Source organism: Alosa alosa, chromosome 12, assembly GCF_017589495.1.
Source record: "Alosa alosa isolate M-15738 ecotype Scorff River chromosome 12, AALO_Geno_1.1, whole genome shotgun sequence".
NCBI classification, from domain to species: Eukaryota; Metazoa; Chordata; class Actinopteri; order Clupeiformes; family Clupeidae; genus Alosa; species Alosa alosa.
Window position 1 is genome coordinate 18,990,833 of NC_063200.1, and position 7,616 is coordinate 18,998,448.

At 39.4% G+C, this 7,616-nt stretch overlaps 1 long non-coding RNA gene across 1 annotated transcript; it reads left to right on the forward strand.

The window, feature by feature from the left end:
* The first annotated feature begins 373 nt into the window (after positions 1-373).
* Positions 374-6,658, forward strand: LOC125304496. Its single transcript, XR_007195250.1, has 2 exons — positions 374-564; positions 6,279-6,658. It is a non-coding gene; the product is annotated as an uncharacterized LOC125304496 (long non-coding RNA).
* The last annotated feature ends 958 nt before the right edge of the window (positions 6,659-7,616 follow it).

The window sequence follows — 7,616 nt, forward strand, 5'->3', positions numbered from 1 at the left end:
TCAATCAGGTTTTATTTGTTAATGTAGGCCCATTCTGAAAGATCTTCAAGATCCACTAAGGGTCTGATCCTAGAACTGCCCCTGCAGTGCATGTACTGTATGCCTACTTCAGAGCCTGAAAAGCAAAGAAAACAGAAAAATCATGCACCTTTGACATATGACTTCCTGAGATGAAATATGACATAACACCAATAACTAGGCAGTATACAGTAATTAAAAGAGCATTTTAAAATGTCGAAGTATTAAAGATCTGTGTGGGTACATGCCCAGTGAATTTCAATGGCACTACGCCTTATGCGGCAATAACATTTAATCTCACCAAGATTTATATTCTGATGGCCCAGCCACTGATTTTGCAACTGTTGCAGCTGTCAGAAATAAATATAGCAGCCACAGCAAAAATGTTGTTGTCAAAGCTGCCATGTTCAGATGTGTGTGTGTGAATAAGTAACTTGATCAGACACACTCCATATTACCTTGTATGGGACAGGGTCTTAGTGCCGAATTTACAATCTGGCTAGGAGCTGCTGGCAGTCAAAACGGGACAGCTTTATGATCCAAGGGGTAAGTAAATGTCTTTTGAACTATCTTTAATTATTTATATACTTGCATGCATACTAGTTAAATCATTTGGCAGAGTCTGTGGGACATTGCTACACGTTGAAAATATGACATTGAATTGATCTAATCCATTAACAGGGCTTATATGATGAAGTCTTGTATCAAATGAATAACTTTAAAACTTTGCAATCTTAGTAGCCTTAGTAGTAATAATTTAATAATCTATGTTTGTAGATTATTAAATTATTAATAAAATGGCTCAGAGAGTTACTAGAAGACTATTGTCAGTAATAAACAGGTGCTCTTTTGAAGTGGGTTTGAGTTAAGTCAAACAAACAAAGAAAGTAACAAAGGCACAAAACAATAATTAAATTCAATTAAACATAGCCTTCAATTAAACATGGCAACTAGCCCACGTGTTTGTTACTAGTTGGTATGTTTAATTAAAGGCTTTGTCATACATTTTTGTTTCTTAATATCAGTTGTAACAGTATTTCTTGTATTTTCCTGTATTTTAACAGGACAGTATTTTTGTATTTTCTGGCCACCATTTAGATGCTGCTTTGTACATTTGTTTTGCTTGACCCATAAAATAAAACACCGTAAGAATAAACAATGATTTGGTTTGGTCAGACGCATAGGAACCAGGATTGCCACATTGATACAGCTCAATTTATATGCAAATAATGTATTTCTAATCTAGAGGGGAACATTATTTTAGAAACGTGGGATCTATTTAAATGCGTAGGGGGAGGGTTGATAGCTGGCTGTAACACTGGCAATTCGGGGTGTTACGATTTCGATTTTATATCGAAATCAATCGAAATTACATTTCAATCTCGAACTTCGAACTCAAGTAGAATCGATGATGCAGCCACACCCCCAATGTCACGCCAAGATGGACAAACGCATGTGCTGAACTGCATCAACGCTCCTCTAATTTTAGGCTGCAGCCAGTTAAAATATACACATCAACTTACCGAAATCACCGGTGTGGAAGTATTTTGTCGCTCATTCACGTCAATTAACACTAACTTAACCTACTCAACTTAGCAAGTGAAAAGATGATCTAGTTACAATCCAAAATTACTTTAAGGCTTAAAATGCACATTGATAAGGAGTGTGCTGAAGATATTGATAAGGAGTATGCTGAAACAATTAAATTATCATTCTGTGTTGTTTTATTTCACTATGTTCATGTCTCTGTTTAGCCTAATGTTTGTTCTGTTTACATTACAACCTCGCGGTTGGAACAAAAATAAAAAGCAGTTTCAAAATAAAAGCCCCCCTGAAACAGAAAAGGAAAAGGCCAAAAAAGGTCAATCGAAAATTAAATCGAATCGAGGATTTGGAGAATCGTGACACCTCTACTGGCAATAAATAATTTACTTGGGAAGTCAAAACAAGCTGCTGAGTGTCGACAACATGACAAGGAGCGAAGTTGTTGAGCACTGGCCAAACCCCCTCCACTGTGTGACATCACAGTCACAGTCAGGGGAACTATGCATGTTTTTTAGCTTAATTTGCCTTAACTTAAAGGACCGGTATGTAGGAAATAATGGAAAATAAACTGTAACCATTCCAAAAATGATCACCATATGTTGTCAGAGAGTAAGGAAACACGATGAATTGAAGTAATGGCTTATTTGACAACATTACTCTAACCCGTAAAACCCATGAAAAAAAATGAGTTACGGGGCGGAATCTTTTACTCAGCAGATCACCCTAGTAGATATCCATGCGGTACATCTAGTTCTCTGTGTATTTGTACTTTTACTTAAGTACTGAGTTTCAGTACTTCCTCCACCACTGACAACAGGTAGCCTAGGCTAAACTTCATCTGCATCGCTAACTTCAGCTAAATATGTTACGTTGGTTAGAGAGGTATTTTTTGTTTTCACTGTTTCCGTAATGTGTAGCTGGGTCATGGTTGGAGTAACGTTAAAGCAGCTGCAGGTCAACTAGAAAGTCTTCATTACATCTGGCAACCCAGAAGAGGCTTACGTCTGGTAGTCTGGAGAACGTTCACCAGTGTTTTGATTTTGGCCTATAGAACGTTCAGTAACAATCCTACAAATCGCACCTTTAACAGCTTCGAAGTCATTGGAATGGTTATATGAACGGGTTGTTATGTGACATTTAACGAGGAAGTAACGAGTGTAACAAATTGCTTTACTGCATTTGCACACATACACGCCAGGCACCGGCTAGAACAAGGTAGCGATGGAGTTTCTCAGACATTCGTCATGACAGAGCCAGCGAAAAGAAGCAAAAAGCGAGTAAACCGTTGTCGGAGGAACAGAGAAGAGGGAAATGACAGCCTGATTGAGGAATGTCGTAAATCATATACTCTGAGGCTATAGGGGGAGCTCTGCAGAGAAACCTGCGAGCAAAAAGTGAAACAACAAGAACAAGAAATTGCCCAAACTGCATAGTTTTTCTTTAAATGTAGTTTCTCCTCTTACACCCAAATGTTTCATCACCAGGGTTTCAAGGTCCAATGCCACACCTATGTTATTAATTTTGTTATACTCCTTGATGTCCTTTATTTGTATTAATTTGGGTTGGAAATGCCTTGGATGGCTTATTTCAAGCTACTCTACAGTAACATTGTCTGAAAAGCCTGGTAGAGGAGACGACTGCTTTTCTGATGAATATTTAACATGTAAATAAGCTTTGCTCTGATTGGTAGTCGCAAAAAATAAGCGGACTACAGCACGTCGCCTGCCTGCAGGAGAGTTGAGAGGTATCAATTGGTTACAGATACTGTAACTCTTTACTGCTCACTCCCCTCGACTTCTCATGTAACTTACCTTACAGTCTATAGTATCTAAAACATCTGATTTATACTATCCAACCGATTTTTACAACCTTACCCTTCTGTAATCAACATTTTAACTTTATTTAACTGCATGATCATTGTGAGAAAAGTTGTTATCCTCGCTCGGAAAAGCTAACTATGGTTAGCTTCTGTTCGCCTTGTGACACATTCAGCTAGAAGACAGCGCCGGAGACAGTTTGTAGTTTAATATTTTCGCTGGTAGCTGAGGCATAGCAACAGTCATATTTTAGAGATATAGCAGATGTAAAGTCTTCACGGAGACAACATACACGCTAATTTTATTGAAAGGATACGAATGCGGGGACTCACAAGCAGTTATTTAACTATCGGAGACATTTTTGTTTTTAGAATTATCGAAACCCCATTCATTCACTCACAGAGATTTCTTCTTACGAACCAGAACAGGCAAAAATGCTAATCGAACGCATACAAAATGACGGTACCGCACTCTATAGGTCATATAATTACATATAACTTTTTTTAAAATAGGATTTCCATGTGTAGATAAAAGTACTAAAGTACCAAAGGCTGAGAGGTGGGCAACCTTCGTGATGGCACAACTCCAGGTTTCAATACCAACTTTGATGCAAACCCCCTGTATTCCTCGAAGTTGACGAAGTCATCAATGTGCCGAACACATCATTAATTTGGTATCATAGTGTCTAATTCTAACCATTTCTCCCTCAACTCTTTCTTTGGCAGGACATGCAGTATAGATTTTTGTTATAAAAAAAAAAAAAACGCTATTCAGAGTAGCCTTTAAGAAAAGTGTCATCTTAGCATCCCAGATAGCAAGAGGCTGGCGGACCACTGTCGGTCCATTGGGGCATAGCTGGCAGTCCGCTGGCATTTTGATCATCGATACTCTGGCGGTCCGCTGGCAGGTTGCAGACAAATTGCCCAATATTTTGCCACTATTGGTCTAAAATCTTTTTTATTTGTTCAGTTATGCTCCATATATCATTTTATTAACTTTTCTTAATATTTATGACAAGTTAAATTTAAAGAGATGGTGGTCCAACAACAAGTGGCACGCCACCGCAGCCCGCCATCTGCCAATCTGACCTGGGATACAAACCTAATGAAGGCGCGCAGCTTTGCAACCTGTATGGAATTACCAAGTCCCCGGCACCACTCCCTATCACCCAGCTGGTAATACTTTTTTTTGCTGGGTAGAGTACGGTCCGGGAACATGATCAGGAGCGCTTGGCCACCAATGCTGCTCACGGAAAGGGGCCCACGACCAGCAGTACGTGAAAGAAGACCCAATACCAGAGGGGGCCAGCATGTGTACCTTCGGGACCACGGGATCGCCACAAGATCCAGGACCCTGGTGTTCAACTGTGTACCAATCCTGAAGTTTTGCCCACCGCATCATGCTGAAGCCTCAACTTAGGATGGAGCCTCGCAATGGACCCCTTGTCTAGTTATTTTATTTTGGTGTAGCCTAATTCAGTGCGGTTTTTCAAGTAATGTTCGGTCTTTCTTTTTTTTTTTGTGGGCCATTAATTTAGTGTCTACGATTTGGGTAGAAAGGAACCTGTGGCATCCTACAAGTGGTGGTGGGGACCCTTTGCACAGTTGTGGTGTCATTGTTGCTTGGGTGGCTGCTGTGTCACTGGTAAGTCCACCGGTTGCCTCCCCCAGGTAAGCCCCATCTGCTGTATCTGCCAATCTGATTTTGCTATCTGGGATACTACTCATTGGTTGCCTCAACCTAATAAAATCCTTTTTTTTGCGGAAGCCTGGACATTACCCTTGATTGTATCATCTGGCTGCACAGCTACAGTAATTACTCTGTTAAATGTAAGCGATTTTGTTTTACTCTCACTAAAACGGGGGTGATGGTGACAAGGTTTAGGCTACAAGTCGCGAAAACAGGCTGGCTGCGCTAGTAAACATTTTTTTCGACCTGTGATGTCGGACTTAACAACCGAATAGGGATGGAAAGTGAAAATCAGCACCCCCAGTGGTTGCATTCCTATCAAAGAGCAGCTCCAATGTTAAGTCCCATAGACCTATTCTTCAAAAAAATATTATGAAACCAAATCAGAGAAGTTATCCACCAATAATATTTCTCAGTGTGTAGTAATAATCTACTAACTGTGAAAATGCCTGCTACTGCTCATGCCCCTCATGGCTCGAGAAAAACGCGACAGCACTTGTTGAAATTGAAATTGTAAGTGTGATGAAGCTGGAATATGAATGCAAGTGTGAATCATCCCGTAGCTTGTTTAGATGAGCCACAAACTTGCTCTCATGTTCTAGGCAAGTGCCCAGCACTACCGAGTCAGCTACTGCCCTTGTGGCGTCCATGTTCTTTCCCACAAAGACAAACAGGAATGCTATAAGTGCAACAAGCTAGGCAATTACATTCGCATATTTGCGCCTGAGAGCAACTCGGGCAGGAGTCTACCATGTATCTGGATTACAGCATTACCTGCCGTATACATGGCTTATTTATTAGCCTGGTTAGCATTGACACTTAACACCATATTTACTGAATGTTATTCAGGGATATTTATAGGGGCCATTTCTGTCATAATTAGGTGTCAAATAAGCTAAACAATAACAATTATTGTTACCATTATACTATTTATTCATTTTGGTTTGCAGAATTGCATGTAGCCTACAAAACCACAGGTACTATGTGCTGCTAATGGTCCATATTATTTTTATGATTTACATGTATACTAAGGAGTGAACAAGTGATTAAGTGATATTACACAATATCTTAATCATGACATTAACATAATTAATTAAGGTGTTAATGTTTGTTTTGTGTTGGACAAAACAAAAAAAAATCATATTACATCTCACTTTTTAATAAAATGCAACATAATGATTTCTTTATCTCTGTGGATTGTTTTTAAAGCCTGGTCAGCCACAGTCTCTTCACCCTCCTGCCATCCTGTAGAAATTACAAGAGCTTTTGGACCTGTTCCAGCAGATTCAGAAACAGTTTCTATCCACAATCCACCAAGATGCTGAACTGTCATTACACTTCCTCATAATGTGTTCAACTTTCACACCTCCTCAGAGGTTATTGCACTTACCACTTTAGTTTTCATTCTTGTTGTCTTCTTAGTACTCATGTCACACTTCAGTCCTGTTTAATTAGTAATTAATATACCTTTTTAATTCTACTATTTAATGTATTATTTACAGCTTAACTGGCGTTTGAGCATAATACATTTCATTACTAATAAATGTCTATTTATAAGTACATGACAATAAACTTGAACTTGAAAATCACTTCCTGACACATTTCAATGTGAATTTACTTATTCACATTGAATACTTATTTCCCAAATAGTTGGTTATGTATACTTGTGATTTTTTTGTACAAAAATACATGTGTTCAAAGGCACATCACACTCACTCATTCACTCACTCATATTCACTACAAGATCACACAATTGTACCCCAAGGTACTGGTTTCCACCAAGGACTGACACTATTTTTATCAACTTAGCTTGGCTACCTGCACTCATTTCCCCCATGGGCAGAATTTCAAAATTTGATATGAATAGTGTACCAATGCAGCATGTCAAATGTTGAGAACTTTGAACCTTTATATGGCACAAGCTTTATTTGGTTTTGAATTTTGATTGGCCTTTCTTGATTTGGCCTTTGATTGGCAATTTATTTAGCAAAGTCAATCTTTAGGAAATATGAGCAAATTAGGCCTCTAAGGGAGAAAGCTGCTTTTACAACCCAACATACAGGCAAGGTTGGAATCTGTCTGTACGTTGCTCATCCGTCCATCATTGAATAAAGCCCGTCCATACAATTTGATTGGTGCGAACTGAGGCCTGTTGCACAAAAGTAGGATCAAGACATCCAGGATAAGTGACTGAGCTTAGCTCAATGAATTCAAAACAAGAGCATCCAGGCTTAATTGGTTGCACAAAGACCAAGCCAGGATGAGCAGACACGGATTCATCAAGCCAGGTGAAACCGATCCTGGAAAAGTACGCGCTCACGGCTGCCTCAAATAGATCACAGATTCACCATGGCAATTAGAGCAGCTTCATTGCTTGTTTTACAGTGTAAAGTAGTTAGCGATAGCCTTTTCACAACAGCAACACCTCTGTTTAGGAGAATATTGTAACTAGTGTCGAGACCACCACGCACGAGTATAAATGGTTACGGCGCTCCCGTGACGTCATATTGTCGCACCACAGGTCGGGAATGGCGAGTATGTAAAGGA